We start from the raw sequence: 7,383 nt of genomic DNA, 5'->3' as shown, positions 1-7,383 counted from the left end.
ACATACACTAAGTCAAAAGAGAAAAGTTGGCAGGTAAACAATATGAAATTGAATAGAATTAAGTAATTACATGTCATGACAAAGAATCCCTCTATACTGAGGGAGGAGACCACCCCTCATATTGTCTTATGCCCAATTTCTGCCTCCAAAGAAAGAAGAACTAGAAACTAAAAGGCAGAAATGAAATCCACAGGCAGACAGCCCGGCGCCACACCCTGGGCCTGGTAGTTAAAGATGGACCCCTGACCTAATTGGTTCTGTTACAGGCATTGTATAGAAATGCACTGTGAAAATCCCTATCTTGTTTTGTTGCGATCTAATTACCGGTGCACGCAGCCCCCAGTCACGTGCCCCCTGCTTGCTCAATCAATCACGACCCTCTCACGTGCAACCCCTTAGAGTTGTGAGCCCTTAAAAGGGACAGGAATTGCTCACTCGGGGAGCTCGGCTCTTGAGACTGAAGTCTTGCCAATGCCCCGGGCTGAATAAACCCCTTCCCTCTGTAACTCAGTGTCTGAGGAGTTTTGTCTGCCGCTCGTCCTGCTACATTTCTTGGTTGCCTGACCGGGAAGCGAGGTGAATGGTGGATGGTGGAGGCATCTCCTTAGGCGGCTTAAGCCTGCCCTGTGGAACATCCCTGCGAGGGACTCCGACCAGTCCGAGCTACGCGGATCCTGAGAGCACTCCCCGGTAAGCATTTCCGCCGGTGGGACGCCTCGCCAGAGCAGTGTGTGGCAGGCCCCTGTGGAGAATCAACGCAGTGGCTGAACACCGGGAAGGAACGGGCACTTGGAGTCTGGACATCTAAAACTTGGTAAGACTAGTCTTTGAAACTTGCCCACTCCGTTTGAGTGGAAGCGTGGCCTGATCACCCACTACGTGCCTTTATCGGCACTTTGGTTTTGGTTTTGACTTGGTTTGAATTGCTTGACAGGACTGGTCTTGGGAACTTGCCTACTCCATTTGAGTGGAGGCGTGGCCTGATCACCCACAGTGTTCCTGTACTGTCACTTTGGTTTTTGTTTTTGACTTGACTTGGATTGCTTGATACTTTGGTTTTGGTTTTGACCTGGCTTAGATTTCTGGATACTCTGATTTTGGTTTTGATTTTGGTTTGGTGTAAACTACAAGTGTGTGTGCCCTTTTTACTCGTTCTTTGTTTTGTGGTGTGCGTGTGGTGTCAGCGTGGTTGGTCTAGAGGAAACATGGGTGAGGCACAAAGTAAGCCCACCCCGCTAGGAACTATGTTGAAAGTTTTTAAAAAAAGGATTTAAGGGAGACTATGGAGTATGTGACACCAGGAAAACTTAAAACTTTGTGTAAGATAGACTGGCCAGCATTAGAGGTAGGTTGGTCATTAGAATGAAGCCTGGATAGATCCCTTGTTTCAAAGGTATGGCACAAGGTAGCCTGTAAGCCAAGGAACCCAGACCAGCTTGTTTTAGATCCCCGCCCCCAACACCCGGCGGTTGAGAGAACAGCAGCATAAGTGGCTGGCAGAGGCAAGGAAAGAGCAACAGAGAGAAAGGAAAGAGACAGAGAGGAGGAGAGGCAAAGAGAGAGAGAGGAAGAGACAAAGAGGGAGTCAAGGAGAGAGAAAAAGAGACAGAGAGAGAAAGGAAGAGACAGAGGCAAAAGGAAAGTCGGAGAGAGACAAAGTCAAAGAGAGAAAAAAAGAGAGATATACAAGTAGTTAAGAAAAAAAAAGTGTACCCTATTCCTTTAAAAGCCAAGGTAAATTTAAAACCTGTACTTGATAATTGAAGGTATTTTCTGTAACTCTGTAACACTCCAATACCACTTTGTTGTCAGTGTAAACAAGGGCGTATCCTGAAAGCACTGAGGCCTTCCTCCTGTTAAAAAAAAGAAAAGGGGGGGGGGCGGAATTTATGTAAAAAGAGTGTTATATGGTAAATTCGTGTGCTGAAATAAATTAACTGGTTGTTTAAAGAAATGTTTGTAATAAGTCAGAAAGTTAAGGCATGTCAAAAAATTGCCTGTAAAAGTCGAAAAAAAAAAAAGATTATAAAAAATGTGGCTGGGCGCGGTGGCTCAAGCCTGTAATCCCAGCACTTTGGGAGGCCGAGACGGGTGGATCACGAGGTCAGGAGATCGAGACCATCCTGGCTAATACGGTGAAACCCCGTCTCTACTAAAAATACAAAAAACTAGCCAGGTGAGTTGGCGGGCGCCTGTAATCCCAGCTACTCAGGAGACTGAGGCAGGAGAATGGCGTAAACCCGGGAAGCGGAGCTTGCAGTGAGCTGAGATCCGGCCACTGCACTCCAGCCTGGGCGACAGAGCAGCGAGACTCCGTCTCAAAAAAAAAAAAAAAAGTGTGTTAAAAAAAAGAATTTATGCAAAAAATGTTGTATAATTTAAAAGTAACTAGGCCTCCTGAATGTAAAACTATTGGAAAAAAAAAAAAAACAGTTTATATGCAAAGTGTATAAGAAAAGCAAAATATATCTGTGGTAAAAAAAATTATAAGGAGGCATAAGAATGTACATTTAAAAAAATTATTGTTTTGAAGGTTTAAGCAAGTTTCAAAACATTAATTGTAAAGAACATTCTGTGTGTAAACATATTAGCTAAAGTTAAAGAAGTATCATCCAGTTTTTCTGTGAACTGGACATTAAAGTAAAAGCATAACAGGTTTTTCTTAAAGCACCAACCTGCTCTTTAGCAAAAATTATAAAAGATTAATAAGAGCCTATAAAATCTTATGGTCAAACGTTAAAAATTAAATAAATATGTCCACAAGGTTTTATTAAAATTAGGTTTAACATTAATAACACACTAATATAAAGATAAAATTTAGCTTATCTTGTATAAAAATCATACAAGAAGCATTGTTAAATGTAAAATGGTATTTGACTTTCTTTGGTTTAAAAACTAATAAAAATAGGTGCTAAAGGAAATTCCTCAGTAAAAAGGCACTAAGGACTATAAAGTCCACTGCCAAGGTCCCCACATTTAAAACAAAAGGTCCATTTCTTAAAAATTATATACTTGGTTTATCTTCTACTTTCCTTTCTCACAAAAGAAAAAAAACAAAGTCTTTTAGCACATGTACCACCCCTAGAATTTCCAGTAAACCAACACCAGCCTGAAGATCCCATGCTCATCAGAAGGTAGAAAGAAGAAAAACTCGAGCCAGCCTGGGAAGGACCCTACCTTGTGTTGCTAACCACCAATACTGCTGTTCGTACAGCAAAAAAAAAAAAAAAAAAAAAAAAAAAAAAAGATGGACTCATCACACCCGAGTCAAGAAAGCACCAACCCCTCCAGAGTCGTGGGCCATAGTCCCAGGGGAAAACTGTCATGCTCATCTGTGTGAAGAGACCACCAAACAGGCTTTGTGTGAGCAATAAGGCTGTTTATTTCACCTGGGTGCAGGCGGGCTGAGTCCGAAAAGAGAGTCAGCGAAGGGGGAGATAGGAGTGCGGCTGTTTTATAGGATTTGGGTAGGTAAAAAAGAAAAGGGGGGTTGTTCTCTGGCGGGCAGGAGTGGGAGTCACAGGGTTCTCAGTGGGGTAGCTTTTTGAGTCAGGATGAGCCAGGAGAAGGAATTTCACAAGATAATGTCATCACTTAAGACAGGGACCGGCCATTTTCACCTCTTTTGTGGTGGAATGTCATCAGTTAAGGTGGGGCAGGGCATTTTCACTTCTTTTGTGATTCTTCAGTTACTTCAAGCCATCTGGGCATATACGTGCAAGTCACAGGGGATGCAAGTCACAGGGGATGCGATGGCTTGGCTTGGGCTCAGAGGCCTGACAAAAACCCTACCAAACTAAAGCTAAGAAAAATTTAACTCTTTTGATTTATTCTGTTACTCTTTTTTCTTTCCTCATTCTATTGCAGACCATCTAGTTATTAATATAACCAAGTCAATTTCGTCTCAAACTATTGCATTTAATGCTTGCTTTGTTACACCCTGTGAGGACTTGCCAAGTCAAAGACAGCTTTCTACTTCAAAAAAAGTACTTCTGTCCCTCCTGACTCTCCTCAAACTAGACAGTAGTAAACTAGGACCATTTAATCCGGGGATATTTCAGTAAAGACCCCAGTGCCAACCAGGAGTGTTGCCCCCCTGTGTATAGCTTTCATGCCATAATTGGTCCAACGTTCTGTGGACCACTAAAGAGCAAGGATGGACTGCCCCAACTGGTTTTTGTAATTTCCCTAAAACCATACATTCATTTTACTAGAGGATCATAGAAGTTAAAGACTTAAAACAAACTTTAGCAATTAAGACAGGATACCAAGATGCAAATGCCTGGTTAAAATGGATAAAATATTCCATCTGCACGTTAAACAAAAGCAATTGTTATGCTTGTGCACACGGCAGGCCAGAGGCCCAGATTGTCCCCCTTTCACTAAGGTGGTCCTCCAGCAACCAGGTATATGCATGGTAGCTCCCTTCCAGGATTCTACAGCCTGGAGTAATAAGTCATGCCAAACTCTCTCTGCTATATCCCAAAGTCCCTGCGGGTCAACCCCCAAGGGCCATCCAGCCTCCATCTCCCAACACTAAGTTTACTTCATGTCTTTCATGGCAGGGAGGAAACTTAGCATTCCTTGGAGACTTGAAAGGATGCAGTGAGCTTAAGAATTTTCAAGAGCTTATCAATTAGTCAGCCCTTGTTCATCCCTGAGTGGATGTGTGGTGGTATTGTGGTGGACCTTTACTAGGCACTCTGCTGAATAACTGGAGTGGCACTTGTACTTTAGTCCAATTGGCCATCCCTTTCACCCTGGCATTTCATCAACCAGAAGGAAAAAAATAATAATAAGACATAATAAAGCGAGAGAAGCCCCTTATGGGTCTTTTGACTCTCATGTCTATTTAGACGCAATTGGAGTCCCACGAGGAATACCAGATCAATTTAAAGCTTGAAATCAAATAGCTGCAGGATTTGAGTCAATATTTTAGTAGGTGACAGTTAATAAAAATGTAGATTAGATGAACTACATCTATTACAACCAATAGCAATGAGCTTTTCATGAGTTAAAAGAAAAACTCATGTTGGCCCCAGCCCTGAGGCTACCTGACCTGACAAAACTCTTGACACTCTGTGTGTCAGAAAGAGAAAAAATGACAGTTGGAGTTTTAACCCAGACTGTGGGGCCTGGCCAAGGCCAGTGGCCTATCTCGCAAAACAACTAGACAAGAGTTTCCAAAGGCTGGCCCCCAGGTCTAAGGACCCTGGCAGCAAAGGCCCCATTAGCACAAGAAGCAGATAAATTAACCCTTAGGCAAAACCTGAATATAAAGCCCCCCAATGCTGTGGTAACTTTAATAAATACCAAAGGACATCATTGGTTAACAAATGCTAGATTAACCAAGTACCAAAGCTTGCTATATGAAAATCCCCACATAACCATTGAAGTTTGCAACACCCTAAACCCCACCACCTTGTTCCCGGTATCAGAGAGCGCAGGTGAACATAACTGTAGAGGTGTTGGCCTCAGTTTATTCTAGGAGGCCCAACCTCCGAGACCATCCTTAAACATCAGTAGACTGTAAGCGGTACGTGGATGGGAGCAGCTTCGCCAACCCCTGCAAAGTGACTCTGAAGAGGGTTTCAACTTTTTCAGTATAATCATATATGCATTATAAGTCGATATTTGATTATAAAATCCTCTGAAAGTATTTAAAATTGATTAACTTATTTGAATCTTATTACATTCTTGGGGCTTGTAGTATTAGTTCTACTTTGTAGATATAAAAACATAGGCACAGTGTGGCCAAGGACACCTAAAGGAAGAGGAAGCCTACAGGACTTGAGTTCCTGTTTCTCCTATTACATCTTGCTGAAGTGGCTCGTTGTCTGAGGTACATACCCTGGTTCGTTGTATCTGTTGAGAAATAATTCAGGACATGGACACACATGAGGAATGGAATTAGGAGCAGAAAGTTTAATAGACAAAAAAAAATAGAGAGAGAAAAGGCTTCCTCATACTGAGAAGTGGGTCACCCAAGAGAAGGTCTCTTTTTTGAGTGGAAGGCAATTGTTTTGTGCAGAGGCTTGAGGAGATGGTGATGAATAGGGCCCAGGGGATTGGTTTGACCTCGTGTACCATTTACATAGCCCGTGTAAAGACTGGCTCTCCCACATTAGTCTTTATTATTATTATGTAAATGTGAACTCTACCTGGCAGTCATCATGATGCCTGAACATGTGGTTTTACTTGGTGGTCACTCCGATACTAGCACATGGGGTGACAAGGAAAACACCATTTTTAATGTACCTAGCTTCCTGGTACAGCTGCTGACATTTACATATAAAAACTTCTAGTTTTCATATTTATGCCTGACTCTTCAGGCTGTTTTCTGTTAGAGAAGAAATGATTTGGGGCTGCTTTTTATTAAAGGAAAATTCTACCCAGAACTCTTTTACCCTTTCTAGCTGCCTAAAAGTAATTTTTACAAAACTCCTGTATTATTGCTGTATCTTAATAGTAACTTGTGACTGAAATGTCTTTTGAGTCTTTACTTTCTTAGTTTTCCTTTTACCATTCCATTAGACACTGAATTCTGAACTTTCTTGTCTAACTTCATAAGAAATGTTCAAACTGCTTTACAAAGTGGATGTTTCATTTTACATTCATACCAGCAATGTCTGAGAGTTCACCACACTTCATCTGCACAACAATTTGGTATCATAATGTTTTAGCTGTTAATTTTAGGCATTCTAATGTATGTATAGTGATATCTTGTGATTTTCATTTTTATTTTTCTCATGACTAAGGATATTGATCATCTTTGTATATATTTTTTGACATTCACATATCTTCCTTTCTGAAGTGGCTTTTCAATATTTTGCCCATTTAAAAAATATGTATTGTTTTCTTATTATTGAGTTTTGAGAGGTCCTTACATATTTTGGATCCAAATGCTTTGTCAGGTATTGGACTTAAATGTATTTTCCTACTAACCTATAGCTTGTTTTTCTCTGATCTTAACAGAGTTGTTCACAGCAGAAGACGCTTTAATTTTTTGTAATAGTCAATGCATATATTTTTTTCTTTCATGGATTGTATTTTGATGTTGTACTTAAAAATATCTTGGCCACAAAGATTTTCTCTACATTCTTTTCCTAAACGTTTTGTATTTCTATGAAACTTGTGGATTTATGCCTGTGTTCCATTTTGAGCTAATTTTTGTATATAAGATGTGAGGTATAGGTTGAGATTTTTTTCTTTTTCTTTTCTTGCTTATGAATGTCAAATTGTTTCAGCACCATTTGTTTAATGATGGGCTATTCTTTCTTTACTGAATTACTTTTGTAACTTTTTAAAAGGAATATTGGCAATATTCATGTAGTCAGTTTCTAGACCTCTTCAATTCCATTGATCTATCTGTCTCTCTTTTCA

The sequence above is a fragment of the Chlorocebus sabaeus genome, chromosome 17, assembly GCF_047675955.1.
Source record: "Chlorocebus sabaeus isolate Y175 chromosome 17, mChlSab1.0.hap1, whole genome shotgun sequence".
In the NCBI taxonomy this organism is placed as follows: domain Eukaryota; kingdom Metazoa; phylum Chordata; class Mammalia; order Primates; family Cercopithecidae; genus Chlorocebus; species Chlorocebus sabaeus.
Note: the sequence above shows the minus strand (reverse complement) of the source record.